The 19066-nt window shown below is 44.5% G+C and overlaps 1 long non-coding RNA gene across 1 annotated transcript in view; it reads left to right on the top strand.

The window, feature by feature from the left end:
- The first annotated feature begins 17896 nt into the window (after positions 1-17896).
- Positions 17897-19066, top strand: part of LOC141584473 (uncharacterized) — an 83194-nt gene continuing 82024 nt past the window's right edge. Inside the window, exon 1 of the long non-coding RNA XR_012517539.1 lies at positions 17897-17957. This is a non-coding gene — a long non-coding RNA (uncharacterized LOC141584473). The remainder of the gene's footprint in view (positions 17958-19066) is intronic.

Genomic DNA, 19066 nt, shown 5'->3' with positions numbered 1-19066 from the left:
TCAAAAACCATATTTTGATAGCTCCTGGGATACGCCAGGCCCTGTGTATGTGTTGGTTCTGCAGAACTAAAACCCATAAAATTATTCTCGGTCCAGTGGGAGAGTTGATGTGTCAGCAGATAATTAAAATTCCAGTGTCACAGGCTAGCACTGAGGAGCCCAGAGAGTCTGCCATGGGCCTACCACTAGTGGTACTCAAAAGACTCAGCAGAATCTTCAAAGTCTTTGGTGGAAGAGTGCTTTAGCTGAAATTTAAGTTATATGTTAATTGCCTTATCTACTCACAAAATCAGTTTTTGGAAAGAGGTGGTGAGGGGGTTTCAATGAATGAGTAGGAGGTAATGTTAATAGGTACCCACAGCAGGGTGCTCTACAGCTAGGATTTCATTTAACAGCTTTAAGAGATAGGTATCATTAGCCCCATTTTTCAGAAGAGAAACAGGAAACACAGAGGTTAAGTGACTAGCCCAAACTCACACAGGTAGTCAGTGTGCCAGCCAGAATTTCAGTGTTGGTTGGACTGACTTGAGAGCCCACCTCTGACAGCACACTGTGAAGGTGGCCCTTGTCCCAACCTGCTCTGCCTGAGGCTGTAACCTGTAGCTCTGTGTGACCATTGGGTCCTTGAAATGTGGCCAGGCTGACCAAACCAAATGTTTACTTTATTGGAATTTTAATTAATTAAAAATTTAAATTAAAATGGAATATTTAAACGTTGGAGAACTTTTATGTCTATTTGAACAACTTGGGCATGTGAATCTACTCTTTCAACTATAAATTTGATGAACTCTAAGTATGCCTGATGCAAATTCAGTGTTTGTGTCTCGATGCATTGTAAGTGCAAAATACACTCCAGATTTGGAAGACACGTTCATTACCTATCGGAAGGCAGCTCTACTCACCGCTATACCACCAATACCGTATTAATTATAAACTGAAGGAAGAATATGTTGGCTATATTGGGTTATATAAAAAATATTTAAAAGATTTTTTTTCACCTGTTTCTTTTCACTTTTTAAAATGTGGCTACTAGAATATTGAAAATGAAGTATGTGGCTTGCATTCTGCTTCTGCTGGATGGTGCTGTTTTATGCTAGAGTTTCAAATAATTGAATAAACTTTGTTAGTTTGTCAGGGTTACTGGATGCAGAACAAGATAGTAATCAAATACATTCCAAAGATATTTTTCTTCCCTTTTTCTTTTCTTTCTTTTTTTCTTTCTTTCTTTCTTTTTTTTTTTTTGACATAGGCTCTTGCTTTGTTGCCCAGTCCGTACTGCAGTGTTGCAATCATAGCTAATGCAGCCCCATCTTCCAGGCTCAAGTGATCCTCCTGCTTCAGCCTCCTGAATAGCTGGGACTACAGGTATGTGCAACCATGCCTAGCTAATTTTAAAAGAAAATTTTGTAGAGATGGGGTCTCACTATGTTGCCGAGGCTGTTCTTGAACTCCTGAGCTCAACCCGTTCTCCCACCTTGATCTCCCAAAGTGCTGGGATTACAGGTGCGAGCTACCACATCCAGCCAAAACCATATTTATTTTTCTCCTTTTCAGCGGACCTCCCTAGCCTTCTAGTCATTGGAATTGGGAGGACCACATTGTTACACATGCATGTTTCAGAGCCGGTGAGTGCAAGGCCAGAGGTCTATGGTACCAGACACAGAATAAATGGGGGTAATGAGACTGGTGATGCCTGGGAGGTGGACAGTGGAAGTGGGTAAATTGATGATGACTCTAGCTGTGGTCCTAGGGACAGTTTCTGACAGCAGCTTTAAAAAACCAGGTGATCCACACCTGTACACACAGAGAAGCCCAAAGCAAAAGCCCCCAAGCCCTGAAGCACTAAGAGCATAACTGATTCCATAAACTAGATGTGGCTATTCCAGCCGATGCTGGGGCTTTATTTTTGTCTGAGTCTATTATTACAAAGGTTTTCTGTATGACTTCTTCCTTACTACTCTGTGAAGCTAAGATTTAATATTTGAAGGCTGAATTTCCCTTTCAGACCAAACTTCACTGGCAGAGTAATACCGACACATCTGAGGGGAGGGAGGGAGATGAGATGAGCTACAAGGTAAATTTAATGAAGAAAACGCACATGATATTGAGTGAGAGTTGAGTTATTTTGATAATTTTGGGGGAAAATAGAACTGTGGCTGGTATTCTGATTCCTTTTTGATGCTGTTTTAATATTTTCCCGAGGTATCTGCCTCTCTAGCATTATTAAAGCTATTGCTCAGGATTTTAATGTCTGTACTTTAATAGTTTTTCTTCTGAGGCTGGAGAGAAAAGCAGAGAGTGCAAATTAGTTTTGGAGTAAGAGTGACTTTAGACTCTTAGCATTAGAGGATTTCATATATTTGTGGTTTCAACTATTTATTTGCAAAACACCCTGAAAGCCCTTAACACATGATGAATGGTCATTTTCAGAGACAAAATCTGAATATTGATTGGCGTGAGGCCGGCCCAGAGAAGCTAGTGTGTGAAACTAGCCACGTCCGGAACAGCCACTGCTTTCTTAGCTCTTGGTGGTTTTCGCTCATTTTGGAGTATGTGATAATCTTCACTAAGGGTTTAAGGAGCTATTTAAGTATCTTAGATATACTTTGTGCATTTAACGGGGACATTGTATGCTGTGGGTGTTCAGAGATTTGGCAATTATCAAATGTTTCAGGAGACCCTCGTGAACATCAGTATCAGTTGGAATTGGAAGATTTGGGGAAACTCTGGACTGACGATGTGGCTGCAATAGCTTTCACATTGCTTTGCTGGAAGATTCCAGAGAAAGTTGGCCGAATCCAGAGAAAGTAATTACACAGAGTGAAAACTGAACTGGGCAAGGAGTGGGGAGCAATAAAGTGTTGAACCGGACTTGGGGGGTGGAGGCTCCAGGAAGGCTTTTGCTGGTTTGGTTCCGCCACCGTCCTTACTGCCTGCAGGGATGTTGTGCTGGGTATTATCACCTTTGCTGGGCTGGCCGTAACTGAAGGTGCAGGCAGCTTTCTCTTGTCCACCAACCATTTATCCCAAGGGCTTACCTTAACATGGTGATGACTGCGCCACTTCCTGCTCTGTAAGCTTTCTGGCTCAGCCTCTTTAGACCCTCACCATGCTGCTTGCTCATTTGTTCAATTTCCTTACTCATTTATTTATGTATTGAACAAATGTGCTGATTTCCTATCCCATGCTGGATCAATCTGACCACTCGGGGACATTTCTTGCCATGCCTAGTTCCGAGGTTCTTTTATTTATTTAGTAAATATTAAAGCAATTTCAGTAGCCGTACAGCAAGCACTACCGTGATGCTAGGTTCCAGGAAGCCTTGGGTTCTCCACGAGATGCTGATTAGATTTTGTTCTTTTCCTACCTCCTCATCTGCTGTGTCCTTTTCATAGTTTTCTGGAAATCAGTTAGTCAAGTGGTCTTTCAACAGCACTGTTTTTACTTTACATGCTTTTAAAAAGGTTAGGAAGATACATTGCCGTTGAAACATGGTAAAAAACAAATGGTAGGAAAACGGTGGAAAGGAATGGAACCAGAGAAATAGTTCTCACTCAAAATACATCCAGGAGGTTCAGATAATTTTCTAGAGGTGGACTAAACTGTAGCACTATGTTTTTTTAAACACTCACTCAAGAAGAAGACAATCACTAGCACTGTACATTTACAGGATTTATGGAATTTCATGAGATTCCTCATCCATCAGTGGTTCAGGAGAGGCATAAAGACCTTTGGTACCGATGTCTCCAGTGGGTACTTCTAAAGGCTCCTGACTTCCAGGACCACATCATCAAACCATTCTTTTTTTTTTTTTTTTTGAGACGGAGTTTCGCTCTTGTTATCCAGGCTGGAGTGCAATGGCGCGATCTCGGCTCACCGCAACCTCCGCCTCCTGGGTTCAGGCAATTCTCCTGCCTCAGCCTCCTGAGTAGCTGGGATTACAGGCACGCACCACCATGCCCAGCTAATTTTTTGTATTTTTAGTAGAGACGGGGTTTCACCATGTTGACCAGGTTGGTCTCGATCTCTCGACCTCGTGATCCACCCACCTCGGCCTCCCAAAGTGCTGGGATTACAGGCTTGAGCCACCGTGCCCGGCCCAAACCATTCTTTTAAGAACACGAGGAGGACTATTCGGTCTTGCATCCTTGGCACTGGCTGTGGGCATATTATCTAAGCTCAGTTCAGTAAAGGGAGTTGACACTGTACCCAGCAATGTGGCCCACATATGCAGGAGTCTGGTCTTAGACTTACTCTGAAAATAACACCTTAGCACATCTGAAGCAGGATGGATAAACCTGAATGCCTCCAAGGTGTGGCAGGCAGTTGCTGTGTGTGACAGCAGGGAGGCAGGCCAGTGGGCAGCTGGTGAGTACCAGCTCTGGTAAAGGCATTCCACTCCCACTTACAAAGACCACAAAGACCCAACTAAATACTCTGGAGGACCAGGGACCAAGTTCAGCCTTGGGCTGCCAGTTCATGAGTTCTGATCTACAAAACTAAATAGACTGACGAGTTTTCATAAATATTGTTTTCTATAGCTGAGCTATTGATAAATAGTGGACAGAAATAGTTCAAGTTCTTCCTGTTGGATAAGTACTAAGAAATCAGTTAGCACAAGCAGCCTTATAATTAATAAATCCTTAAAATGAATTTTGCACATTGGGACTGCCTATGTGCTGACATACTGTTATGCTCTGGAGTTATACCTTGAAATAAAATAGAGTCCCTGCCTTCATGGAGAGTCAAGTCATGCGTGTGCTAAATGCATAAGATGGGGTGTGATCAGCAGTAAGTATGTACCAGGGAGGCACACAGGAGGGGTGGGAGTAATGCCAGACTATTGGGTCTAGAAGTCAGGAAGTCAGAGGGTCAGGGGTCAGGGATCAGAGAAGGCTTCGTGGAGGAAGCAGGGGGTGGGGGATTGGGTGGAGGGGCAGGGAAGGCAGCTGGATAGTGCTAAAATAAACGCTCTCCACTCCAAAGTCTGCTTTTACTTGCCGTTGTGGTGCCAAGAAGACTGGGAGGTGTAACTGAGGAAAGGCCATCCTCTTGTGGCAGCCAGGACCCCCTCCAGGTACCACGTGGCTGAAGCAGAGGAGGGACTTGGGAACTGTCTTGGATAAGCCTTCAGGGTGAGCTAGTGGCTCAGGAACCCTGGGCTCCACCCTGCCGGACGGCAGAGGAGGGGCTACCTTTTCTCATCTCCATTTTCATCCTCTTTTTCCTCCTCCACTCTCTTCCCCCACAGCACTGATCTGGCAGATGTAGCTCAGTAATGACACGAGAGTAGCCTGAGGGGTCCATACCTCTCCCAGATACGTTCTCGGGGAGCAGTGGGCCGGCAGATCTTCGGCGTCAGGAGGAACGCAGTGCAATCTCAGAAATACTCCGAGGTGGTTGTTAGAAACCTTAGACCATGTTCTGAAACTGTGTGCAGAACAGTCTGGAAAAGGCAGATACCTCCCTGCTCCCCAAACCTCCAGCAAACCCACGTGGTCTCCATGGAAAGGTGGCACAAAGGACAGGCAGGGGCGGCTCAGTTCCATTCCTGAGTGGCTTTCACCTGACTGTCTGTGGACACTGCTGTTCTGAGCTGTCCAGCATCTGACTTGCTCTTGCCATGTGTGGGGGAATTCCCTACCCTGTGGGTCCAGGCCCACTTCCCATGATTGAAACTGGAAATGCTGCTTCTCCAATTCCCACCACCCTCAGCACCCAGGGCAGGGCATGGAACTTAGGTTTCGCCAGTCCCGAGGTTGCCCAGGGTTTGAGTGGGGGCTAGGGACTACATCTGGGGTAATGAAGATAGTGGGGCTGTGGGCGATGAATGCCAGGTCGGGGCAATGCCCTGCATCAGTGGCTGGGGGGTGGCCCCAGCCTTGGTCTGCAGGATGAACATTGAGCTTTGCTTCTGGTTGCAAAGCTTCAGAGTGCTTCTCTATCCCCTCCTGAGTGATTCTCTATCCCCTCCTGTCAGTCAGCCTATATGCTTATTTCTCCTTAAATCAGTTGCAAAATTCATTCAAAAAGATGAAAAAAGTATGGAAGTTGTTTTAGCACATTTAAATAAACCAAGTGAGAAATCACAAACTCCTAAGCTGGGACATACATGCAGTGCATTATCTTTCATCAACTTTGAACTTATTTATTAAAGAAAGAAGAGAAAATTCAGATAAAACAATAGTGAATATAAAAATATAATAAAGATGAGCTATGAAACCAATAGGCTTTTTTTTTTCCTGACAGCCGGAAGCCATTTGCATGCAAACCCAATATATTTTTTAATAAATGAGCTCTTTGCTTAAAGCAGCGAGGTTCAGTTTCTGTCACTTATAACCAAGAACGATAGGCAATAGAAGTTGTGGCTGAGTGAAAAGAAAGTCAATTTTCTCATTCTAAAGTGGGAATGATAATAATAGTAGCCACTTCATAGCATGGTTGGGAAGATTAAATCAGATCAAATAAGACAGGCTTAGAACATGATTGTCACATAGTAAATAATACATATTAACTGTCAGAAGTAATAACGTATGGGTTTTCACAGTGAGGTACCATCTCACGCCAGTCAGAGTGGCTACATTAAAAAGTTAAAAAATAACAGATGCTGGTGAGGTTGCAGAGAAAAAGGAACACTTATACACTGTTGGTGGGAGTGTAAATTACTTCAACCATTGAGGAAAGCAGTATGGTAATCCTCAAAGAGCTAAAAGCAGAACTACCATTTGACCCAGAAATCCCATTACTGGGTATATATTCAGAGAAATATAAATCATCCTACCATAAAGATGCATGAACTTGAATGTTTATTGCAGCACTATTCACAATAGCAAAGACATAGACGCAATCTAACTGCCCATCAATGACAGATTGGATTTAAAGAAATGTGGTACATACATACCATGGAACACTACACAGCCATAAAAAGAACAAGATCATGTCTTTTATGGGAATATGGATGGAGCTGGAGACTATTATCCTTAGGAAACTAATGGAGAAACAGAACACCAAACACTGCAGGTTCTCACTTATAAGTGGGAGCTAAATGATGAGAACTCATGAACACAAAGAAGGGAACAACAGAAGCTAGGATCTACTTGAGGGTGGAGGGTGGGAGGAGGCAGAGGAGCAGAAAAGATAACTATTGGGTACTGGGCTTAGTACCTGGGTGATAAAATAATCTGCGGCAAAATCCCCATGACACGAGTTTACCTATGTACTAAACCTTCAAATGTATCCCTGAGCCTAACATAAAAGTTAATTAAAAAAATTTCTGGGTTTCAAATTCAATCAACAAATATTTAAACAAACACTTAGCCTCTCTGGTCTCACAATTCTCTATAAGGTGGGAGTAATATCTGCTCCATGTATCTTATAATTAATGTGAATGGCAAACAAATTATGGTATGGGAAATGATTTGCAAAAGCATGAAGTTCAATTCAAATACAATCAATTTCTACGATCACATAATTAAGCTTACTCTTTCATTCTCATTAGCCCACCCTGAGCTCTAAGGACCCTCAGCTTGGGGGCTGAGGCTCATATTCATTTTATGTGATGGGTTAGTTGTGTTGAGAGAAGGGAAGACAGCATTTTTGGGAAAAATAACAGAAAAGTGTTATATTTTATGAACTTAAAAATTTTTACAGTGCTTTATTGTTCTTGTGAGGCTAAAAGAAAATCTAACATCCCATTCTGAAATCTGGACATGTCTTGTTTTATGTGTCAAAAATGTTTAGAACAGTTAAATCCATCAAGGTCCCAATGGTGCCATGGGCAAAGTTTTGAAGTTTTGAAGTTCGCCTCCCCTCATTCTCTCTTCTTCTTCTTTTTTTTTTTTTTGACATGGAGTTTCGCTCTTGTTACCCAGGCTGGAGTGCAATGACACGATTTTGGCTCACTGCAACTTCCGCCTCCTGGGTTCAGGCAATTCTCCTGCCTCAGCCTCCCGAGTAGCTGAGATTACAGGCACCCGCCACCATGCCCAGCTGATTTTTTGTATTTTTAGTAGAGACGGGGTTTCACCATGTTGATCAGGATGGTCTCGATCTCTTGACCTTGTGATCCACCCACTTTGGCCTCCCAAAATGCTGGGATTACAGGCGTGAGCCACCACGCCCGGCTCATTCCCTCTTCTTACCAGTCACACGGCCTGCTTGAGAAATAGCTGTTAACGTTTTTCTGTTCAGTTCCTTGCAAGGTGTGGCAGTGTAAGAAAATTGCCTCCAAGGAGCTCAGAGAGCACAGTGGAAAGGCAGCTCAGGAGTTGGCTGGCTGATGGGTGTCTGATCAGGCCAGGCCCAGAGTGGTGAGATAGAGTTCCATGGTGAGGGGAGGCTTGGGCTAAGTATGGAGGTGTGAAGGCCTGAGGCACACCCTGGAGACAGCAGGGCTCCATTCCCATCCTCATCTCCCTCATCCCCAACTTAATTCCCTCTATGGCTGTCCCCAGGATGTGCCAGGGATTCCCATGTGGAAAGGGATTCAGTTTTCAGGGTGATGGGGACTTGGAGAGGAGCTGTGGCCATTTTAGCATTCTAGAAAAAGTGATCTACAGAGTGGAAGATGTACAGGGTGTGTTTGAAGAAAAAATATAGTAGTCCAGAGGTCCATGAGGAGCCTGAGGCTCTCATTCTGATTCAGAGGGTAGAGACTGGGCCCTGGCAGGCTGGGGAATGCAGAGGTTAAAGGCATGTAATCATGGAGATGGCCAGTGCAGGGACTGTCAGATGCACAGATCACACAGGTGGTTGACGTGGAGGTTGGAAGTCCAACCTCTGAAATGGGGCATCTAGAAGAAGAAGTGGTGTTGGGGGTGGGTGAATGGGAATGATGAAGACTTGGAGGGAAAAATATCTAATGTTGAGATTGTCATGAGCATGGCATTTGCTGAGTTCTCCCTGTCCCTCAGACCATGGTGACAATGAGGTTTTGCTCATGGGAATTGGTCCTGGGCTTCACCCAGACTTCCCCACTTGCCTGGCTTGTGTAGATCAGACTCTCAAGTGCAATAGCTGCTTGTTGAGTTCCCCAGTGCATCTCATAGAAATATTGAGTGTCAGAGTTCTCATAACTCAGTGTCTCCCAAAGTGTTTCTGAGGATCCCTGGGCCTGTGAGGTGAGAGGCTGAAAGGAATTCTATGCTTAGCTAAGTTTTGGAAATGCTGATACACAAGTTTAATGAAGTTTTTTTTTTGGAGAACTTCTCAGAGCCTTTAATGTGTTCACATGTGTGTGAATCCCAAAGAAGGACAATTTAGAAAGTATCATTTCCTTATTAGTTTGTTCTCACATAGCTATAAAGGAATACCCGAGACTAGGTAATTTATAAACAAAAGAGGTTTAATTGGCTCATGGTTCTGCAGGCTGTACAGGAAGCATGGTGATGGTGTCTGCTTGGCTTCTGGGGAGGCCTCAGGAAACTTACAATTATGATGAAAGGCAAAGAGGGAGCATGCACATCTTACATGGCTGGAGAGGAGCAAGAGAGAGGAGGAAGGTGCTATGCACTTTTAAACAACAGGATCTCATGATAACTCTATCATAAGAACAGCATCAAGAGCATGGTGCTAAATGATTCATGAGAAACTGCCCCCTTGATCCAATCACCTCCCACCAGGTCCCACCTCCAACACTGGAGGTTACAATTTGATGTGAGTGTTAGGCGAGGACACAGATCCAAGCCATACCAATTTCCTAAAAGCATCGGATAATGGAATCCTTTTGGGGGAATACTCATAATAATATTTTTTTTACTGGAAGTACTTTAGGGAAAGTTGATTATAAGACTAACTCCCTCACAGTGGTTAATCATGCTGCATTATTTACCTGAAATTGTTTAAGGGAGAAGATGTTAAGTGTCCTTACTTTCCCCCTGCCTCCCTACATGAATGGTAACTGTGTGTGGTGAAGGATGTGCTAATTAATTTGACTGTAGTAATCATGACACAGTGTGTATGTATATAAAATCATGCAGAACACCTTGAATATAGACCATTTTCTTTTTCTGGAGATGAAGTCTTGCTCTGTCACCCGGGCTGGAGAGCAAGGACGCAATCTTGGCTCACCACAACCTCTACTTCCTGGGTTCAAGCTATTCTCCAGCCTCAGCCTCCTGAGTAGCTGGGATTACAGGCCCGTGCTACCTTGCACAGCTAGTTATTGTATTTTTAGTAGAGACAGGGTTTCACCATGTTGGCCAGGCTTGTCTGGAACTCCTGACCTCAGGTGATCCACCTGCCTCGGCCTCCTTGAGTGTTGGGATTACAGGCGTGAGCCATTGTGCCTGGTTTGATTCAGCTCTTTAAAGAAATATGACAGATACAGCTGATGCTCCTCCATCTCACCTGGCATAGTCTCATTCCTTTATATCTCACCTTAGCTATAAGCTGCATCCTGAACTTGGTGTTTACCTGCCACATGTGTTTTCCAAGTGCACTAGTTTCTATGTGTAACAGACAACACATACTATTGCTTTGCATCTTACAGTGTTGACCGAATGGTATCACGTATCATGCTAGCCATATCCTCCTGCACCTTGTTTTCCTCCTTCAGCCCTGTTGTTGGGATTTCCATATGAGAATAGCTTTCCATATGTGAATTAAATACAGATGAGGTATACCTCAAGTCATTTATCCATTCTCCTGGTGATGGACCTTTGGGATGTTTGCAGTGTCTTTGTTATTATAAGCCAAGCTTCTGGGAACGTTATTGTCCATACATCTTGTTGTGTGTATTAAGGAGAGCTTCTCTGCTGAATATTTCTATAAACGGAATTGCTTTCTGGTATCGGCTTCTCAGGGTACTACACGTACTTTTTAGGTGAGTTTCTGCTTCTCCACATTCTCACCAACACTCAGGGTCATCAGGGATTTTCTCACTCTCTTTGCCGTAAAATGATGACTCATTGTTGTTTAGAATTTAAGTTTTCACGATTCCTTGTGAGGCTGTTATCTTTCTATATTTCCTGGCCATTAGCTTTCCTCTTCTGGGACTTTTCTGTGTTTCTCCATTTTGCCTAGTTTTTGTTTTAATTACGTCTTTTCTTTTCCTAAAAAATGTCTTCTTCCTTCATTTAGTGCCTTCATTTCTTGATGCTGTTTATGATACTTTTTGTTGCAAGAAAGTTTAAAAAGTTTAATGTGTTAAGTTTACTAAAATTCTCCTATGTGGGTTATGCTTTTTGTGACTTCTTTACAAAGGCTTCTCTACGTGGGAGTTAAAAAGATAGCCCATTTTTCCCTTAAAAGTTTAAAATTTGCCTTTCTCCATTTAGGTCTTGTAAAATAAAACTAAAATAAGACCCCTGCGATTAATGGAGACAGACTCTCTTTGACTAACAGAGATGCTTCAAATTTAAAAGCAGAGCCAGGTCGCCATGCTGGCTGATAAAGAATGGTCACATGTCCTTGGTTCTCAGAAAAAGTATCTCTTGACAAACATTTTCTTTATATCCCTGAGCCAGAACAGTTCTTATCACCAGAGCCAGGATAAACTGCATCCAGAACATTCTCTCCCCACCTCCAATCCAGTGTTTGAAAGAAACTTCTGGTTTTGAGGTTGGAAACCACCCAATCAGAACTTGAACATTTTGATCCATCTGAACTGAACAAGTCTGAATCCTTTTTAGAATAAACGGACCTGATGGAGAACCTGGGCAAGAACCTTCACTTCCTTTGCTCTTCAGCGAACACACTTCCACTTGTACTGAAGGCTGAGCCTCCCTAATCTGCAGATTGCTCTCAAGAAGGCAAGCCCTCTCTTTTCCCTCTGTAGATCTCAGGGTCTTTTGTTAACAGTCTTTCATTCTTCTGGGGTTATTTTTGTGGGCTGCTAGAAATAAGAATCTGATTTCATTCTTTTCCATTTAAGTTATCAAATGTCTTAGCCCCATTTATTGAACAATCTGTCGATTTCCTTATTGCTTTGCAAAGCCACCTCTGTCATTGGTTAAGATTATGCACACGCTGGCCTGCTCTGTCCACCGGGTTGCAGCTGAAGAAACTGAGTCCTGGAAGAGGCTAGTACGTTGTTCAATGCCCTGCAGCTGTGGCAGCCTTTCCAAATCACACCGCAGAGAAGAGCAAGTGTTCTCTGCTGGTATTTTCTTATCTTTCTCTCCTTTCCTCCCTTCCTTCCTATTGTCTCTTTGTCTTTCTTCCTGCTCCCTTTTTTCCCATGTCTTTCTTCTTTATCCCAGATAGGCTTATGTTTCAGCTTCAAGATCTGAAGCTTTTGTGCATGACACAGCCATCAGAACACAGCTATTCTTCAAGCAAACGGTTTTGTCAAAAATATGGCCAGGTATATCACATTTCCTTTTCCTGAGCAGGGGCTGGCTGGGCTGACCTCTTTTCCATTTAGAAGAGACAGATAGTTGGGGCTATTAAAATCTACAGCACTTTGCTTTGGCTCCTGGTGATTCATGGTCACGAATCCCTGTGGATATGTTTTTATTTTCTTGGATATATTGGATGTGCAGGTGGTATATATTGAAAAAGCCTGTTGTTTATTGACATGAGCCCAGTAAAGACTCTGATTAATCTAAAAAATAAATAGAGAAAAGTGGAAGGTCACACTCTGGATCAAGAGCTCCGATTATATCCTTGATCCCTGAGTTATTTATTTCCAGTTGAGAGAAATCCTCTCTGCGGAGGCGTCAGGAGATGGATCAAGATTAACACGCGAATGTGTGCAGGATTCCTTTTCCAACCCTTTCCTATCCTTGCTGGCCAAATGTGGCTTCTATAACTCACCATTTTGGGGACAAATCTAGCATTTTATTTTTTAATTCTCTTGTCTTCAATTGTTTTCAATTGCTTGGAAATATTCTGCCCCTCCCCTATAGCCCTGAGGCCCCTGGAGGTATGCATTTTTAGGTTTGCCGGTGACTCTGAAGGGTTGGATGTGCTTGGTAAGGTTTTCCCAGGGAATTCAAGACAGTTTCTGGGCTGGCCACATCCATAGAGTCCTTTCCTGGGGGCTGTTCAGGATGGTGGCACATGGGTCTTTGGGTGTGTGGCATTAGTAAGAGAGGTGTCTTGACTGTGGGTGGGTGGGTCTCACATGGAGCTGCACCTGTACATTTGAGGATGGACTGCTGAGGTGAACATTAAATAGAAAGTTGTATTTTGAGACTGAGTTTGGGCAACGGAGTCAGACTCATGCCCTTCCTCAGCCTCGTACTCAGGCTCTGTCGCAGGGGTCCTCCTGCTCCCTGCCCTCCTTCACTAGTGGAGTTCAGGACAAGCATCCGCTTTTGTCTGGACAATGGGAGGAACCTTCTTGTAAATTTTCCCGGCTCTTGTCTCCCCTCCTGTCTATTCACTCTCAGCTCTGGCTGTCCTAGGGAACTTCCAAAAACACCCAATGCATGATGCTGCTTCGTCGGTTAAAACCCTTCCTGAAAGGGCTCGCCTTTCAAAGTGGAGATAATCTGGATGTTGCACACATCAGTTCTGTTTACATCCCATGACCTGAACTTCCATCACAGGGAGCCTGGGAAGTGTGACACTCACTTATGCTGACTTATGCCCAGTGACAAGGCTGTAACTGGAAGATACCCAAGATAGATTTGGTGGTGAACTATCTGCCTCCACCATTGCAGAGAACTCTTTGACACTCGGTGGTGCCCCCATGGAAAGCCTTCCTCTCTTTCCCATCTCAATGTCACTTCCTCCATGAAGCCTTCCCTGGTTTCTCCCAGTTAGTTGCCTCTGCCACCCTCTCCTCAGTACCCTTGTGTTAGCAACCAGGTTCATTTCTGCCCGCATGAAACAAGCCAATCACTGTGGCCATTTTTTAATGTTTCGGAAAGAGAAAAGATTTTATTTTCAAGGCTGCCATGTGAGGAGACAGTAGAACAAATCTCAAATCCACCTCCCTGAAAACAGGTATGGGGGTAATTATGGGAGAGAAACTGTGGTTGTCTAAAGTGTGGGGAAAGATGATTGGTGGGAAGGAGGGGTGAAGTAAGAGGGCTTTTTGCACAAGCATAGTAGAGCTACATGGCTCTTCACAGAACACATGTGCAGAAAACAAGTGTGTTGGCATGACTGGAGAATGGAGCTTTTGGCCCTCTGGCACGGACATGTCTTCGGTCCCTATGCAAGCCCCGTTGAAGAGTTGGTGTTTCCAACTGGCTTAAATGAAACAAGAGCTGACCCCTAGTTCCCGAAAAACAACCTGAAGCATCTGTTACTATCATGACACATAGCCAGTGACGTTATCTATAAGGAAGCTAGTGGGAGTTTTAAGATGGACTAGAAGTAAGCCATCAGGAGACTTCATCAGATTAACCTTCAATTTCAGTGGCACCCCTCCTTTGAGCACAGACTGTTTTTGTCCCAAGTGCACAGAGGCTTCTCACTTTCATTTTTGCATGTCCTGTGCAGAGCACAGGGCAAGACACACAATAGGGCACGTGCCCTATGAAGAGCCATGTAGTTCCATTACGCATGTGCAAAATCCCCTGTTACCTCACTTTTCCTTCCCACAAATCTTCTTTCCCACACTTCAGAATGAATGACGGGTAACTGCAATCTTGGGGGGCCCCTTAGCGGTCTTTATGCCAAAATGTGTAAAACTCTTTTAAAAACATCGAAGACACTTGTGAAAGGCAGCCTTTATTACTACTGCTTGCCTTTCTCTAGTGCAGAGCTTCTGAAATCTCACCCAGGGAGTATGTGAGAAATAGCTATGGGGCTATACCCCAGATATCCCCCCGAGTGGGTGTGAGGTGAGGGCCCAGGGTCTCTGTGGTACAGCCAGTCCTTGAAGGGAGATGAAAATGAATTAATACTATTCAGCCTTCACTGCATATACAAAAATCAACTCAAGATGTATTAAAGACTTAAGTGTAAAAGCCAAAACAATAAAAGGTTGCAGGAGCCTATAGGAAAATGAACTCTAGAGGGATCTTCGTGCTCCTACCATTTAGAGATCGGAATGGGGCCAAACTGGTGTCTGCCTTCCTTCCCTCTCATCTTTCCTTTTCTCCTCCTCTCCCAGTAACGACTTGCATTATCCTCAGTAGCTCAGGGCTGAGAAATTCTAATCAGAAATGTATCCACTTTATCCCACAGCTTCCCAATCCCATCTAGCCTCCATGGATACAATCTGTGGTGATTACCTTTGACGAATTGTTGCTGATACCTTTGTGATCCTGGATGTGGCATCCTCTGTGGGATTTGAGCCTAACCTGGGCTGCCCTGACTCTCAGCCCCCAGGTGTTGGGCTCTGGGAAAGTTGTGGCTCCCTGCTAGGAGCTGTGTCTCACCTGGGGCCTCTGGAGGAACTGCTCAGAGCTTCAAGGACCCTGTGGTCAGGTTCCTCTTTTTGCTGCTACTTCAAAGTGACAGAACACTGTCTGGCCACTGTGGCTTTCTGCAAAGGGGCGTTAAGAAGAGGATAAGCTCCTCAAGTTTTCCTGTGACCTTCCTCAAACCCTGGTGTTAAGCTAGCTCTTAGCACCAGGATCTGCTTTTAGCACTGTATGAATATTAATTAATAATATGCAGTCTTTGCTGCATATATAAAAATCAACTCAAGATGTATGAAAGACTTAAATGTAAAACCCAAAACTATACAAAACCCTGGAAGACAACCTAGGCAACGCCATTCAGGACATAGGCATGGGCAAAGATTTCATAATGAAGGCACCAGAAGTTGTTGCAACGAAAGCAAAAATTGACAAATGGGATCTAATTAAACGAGACAGCTTCTTCATAGCAAAAGAAACTATCAACAGAGTAAAGAGACAGCCTACAGAATGAGAGAAGATTTTTGCAAACTATGCAACTGACAGAGGCCTAATATCCTGCATCTATAAAAAATTTAAACAAATTTGCAAGAAAACCAAAGAACTCCATTTAAAAGTGGGCAAAGGACATAAACAGGCACTTTTCAGAAGAAGACATACATGTGGCTAACAAGCATAAGGAAAAAACCTCAACATCACTGATCATTAGAGAAATGCAAATCAAAACCACAGGGAGATTCCATCTCATGCTAGTCAGAATGGCTACTATTAAAAAGGAAAAAAAATAACAGGTGCTAGTGAGGTGGTAGAGAAAAGGGAACATTTATACACTGTTGATGGGAGTGTAAATTAGTTCAACCATTGTGGAAAGCAGTAAGACAATTCCTCAAAGAGCTAAAAGCAGAACTACCACTCAACCCTGCAATCCCATTACTGGGTATAAACCCAGAGGAATATAAATCATTCTACTACAAAGAAACATGCACAAGAATCTTCATTGCAGCATTACTCACAATAGAAAAGACATCGAATCAACCTAAATGCCCATCAATGACAGACTGGATAAAGAAAATGTGGTACATATATACTGTGGAATACTATGCAGCCATAAAAAAGAAGATCATGTCTTTTGTGGGAACAAAGATGAAAATGGAGGTTATTCTCCTTGGCAACCTAACACAGGAACAGTAAACCAAATACTCCATGTTCTCACATGTAAGTGGAGCTAAATGATGACAATCAAGAACACATAGAGGGAACGGAAGACAGTGGAGCCTACTTGAGGGTGGAGGGTGGGAGGAGGCAGAGGAGCAGAAAAGATAGTTATTGGGTACTGGGCTTAACAAACCTTCACAAGTTTGTTACATAGGTAAATTACCTATGTAATTGTTACCTAAAATCATTACCTGAAAGTTTAAAAGTTGGTACAGCAAGGCCAACAGATCCAGAGGCGATTGCCATCAAAAAGACTGTTATTCACAGTTCCCAAGAGGAGGGGACACCCCATGCCAGGGGCCCACACTGGTTTTAGAACTGGCTCACTCTGGAAGGGGCAGTCCCTCCAGGGTCAGCAAGGGCCCCAGTGTCGAAGCATCAAGAACACAGAAAACAAAACACAAGGTCAGTACACCGACCTTGGCCTGACTTCTCTTCAGGGCATAGTATTACTGCATACTTTGGGCCTTAACCTATTTGAAATTCATTTTTTTCTGGACATTTTGCTTCAAAGGCTGAGCATATCATGAGACTCCACCCTCATGTGATTCTTGGACTCAGCATGGACTGGCTGCAGGGTGAAGGGACATGTGGCTTTGCTGCGCCCATGCCCAGATGCCCTACTGTGCACACGCGGGCCGTCCTGGTGTCTCTGTGCCCGGGGACTGGAGCTGGGCCAAGGGCAGGTAGTCAGTGTGTGGTGGGGGAACAAACGTTGCCCATTGCATCCACACCAAGGCAGGCACCATTCGCTCGGTGCGTTTGTCTATTTATTATAATAAGCTTCCAGCAGATGGCAGTAAAGCGTCGTGATCTAGCAAAGTCTATTAGGACGATGTTTCCGACAAAGCGCCTGTGGGGCGCACACTGCTCCGACGGGTCCACGCCCAGTGGCCCAGCAGTCCTGTCTCACAGGGCACCGGGCAGCATTCCACTCCGCAGGGTCTGCAGCTAAGCCTCTGTCACCCGGGAAGAGTTGGCTTCTCTGCTTAGAACGTTCCCTGCCGTTCTACAGCAGCCTCCCTTTGGACTCTGCAACTTGAATCCTGGGAGGGAACTGTGAGGTCTTGGAAGGTCACAGAGGGAATGCCGCATACTTCAAGGGGGGTGACGCTTGGAGTCTGAGGTCCTGACAGCTTGGAGGGAAGGGAGGGCTCTGGGACCGGACATGCCTAGTAGGTGTTTAACGATGGCTTAATGAGTCCTGACCAGGGAGGGACCATGGTCCTAATGGCTTAGATCCAACTACTTGGACACATAATGAAAGGTGGAACAGGGAAGGTGTGGCTTTGTCCTGTGCTCTTTTCTGCCAGGGGTGTCGCTGACGTGAAGGGGGTGGTGATGGAGCTTGGCCAGAGAGCCCTGGCTCTCGCTGTGCCTGCTCCTAGGGCGGGGCCACTGGTGGTGTTCCATCCGGCTCTGGGTCCCTCCCGGGGAGAAGCTGTCTTTGGGAAAAGTCTTGAAATGCCACTGAGAAAGAAGGTGAGACCCTCAGGGCATAGGTGCTGGAGGGGTCTCGGGCCACAAAAAGAATATTAAACTGCCTTCAATGAGACGATGAGGACTACTCGTTTCATGCCCTTTGAAAGAGGAGAGGCGAGGAGGGAGGCCGAAGGAAGAGGAGGGAGTAGTAGGAAAGATGGGGAAATCTGAAGTTCTAGCCCAGGGCGGGGGCTGTCTGGACAATGAACCCTGGGTGAGGGCATCCAGAGGGAACAGGATGACTCTGGGTTGACAGGGCTGCATGCTGCAGCTGGCCCCATGGTTACCTCTCTCCTCTTCTTCAGTGAAGTTTGCTTGTCAAAGTTTCATATGAAAGTTTTGTGTTATGTGCTGTGTGTATGTGTGTGTGTGTGTGTGTGTGTGTGTGTGTGTGTGCGCGCGCGCGCGCATGACAGAGACAGAGAGATAGATAGAGAGAGAGAGAACTGGGGAGAGCCTCAGTTCACATCTGGAGAGGTCAATGTGACACAGAATAGAGGAGGCGTGAGTGGAAGGAAACCCACAAGCTGCCTGACCATGCCTTAACCTATTTGAAATTCATTTTTTTTCGGGACTTTTTGCTGCAAAGGCTGAGCATATCATGAGACTCCTCTCTCATGTGATTCTTGGACTCAGCATGGCTGGCTGCATGGTAAAGGGACATGTGGCTGCAAAATCCTGGCGGAGGCTCCACACACTGGAATTAGGGATTTTTATTCACTTTTACCTAGATGTCTAGAGTTTGGGTAGCTCCAGTAGACATCAGATTCACACTGACAGCTATGTCTGTGGAAGGGCTTTTGGAGGCCTTCTTGATGTGTCAAGGTGTCTGTACACATGGAATGTTCCTGAGCTAAGCAAACATGAAAGACGGTCCACCCCTGCCCCCCACAAAAGTGCCCTGTCAATTAGAAGAGTTTACTGCCCTCATTGTCTCTTCAGCCACAATGACACCGAGGAGAAGGAGAAGCATTCAACAAGTATATTCAGTTCTTTCATAGATATACTTTTTAAGAAATGCATTTTGAATGGCTTTATATTTGCTCATTCATTCACTGACTGATTCCATATATTAGCACCTAATGTGTGCTGAGAACTGGCTTAGGCAC

Source organism: Saimiri boliviensis, chromosome 5 (genome assembly GCF_048565385.1).
Source record: "Saimiri boliviensis isolate mSaiBol1 chromosome 5, mSaiBol1.pri, whole genome shotgun sequence".
Classification (NCBI taxonomy): domain Eukaryota; kingdom Metazoa; phylum Chordata; class Mammalia; order Primates; family Cebidae; genus Saimiri; species Saimiri boliviensis.
The sequence above is the reverse complement of the archived record's forward strand: the minus strand, read 5'-3'. Positions and strand labels throughout refer to the sequence as shown.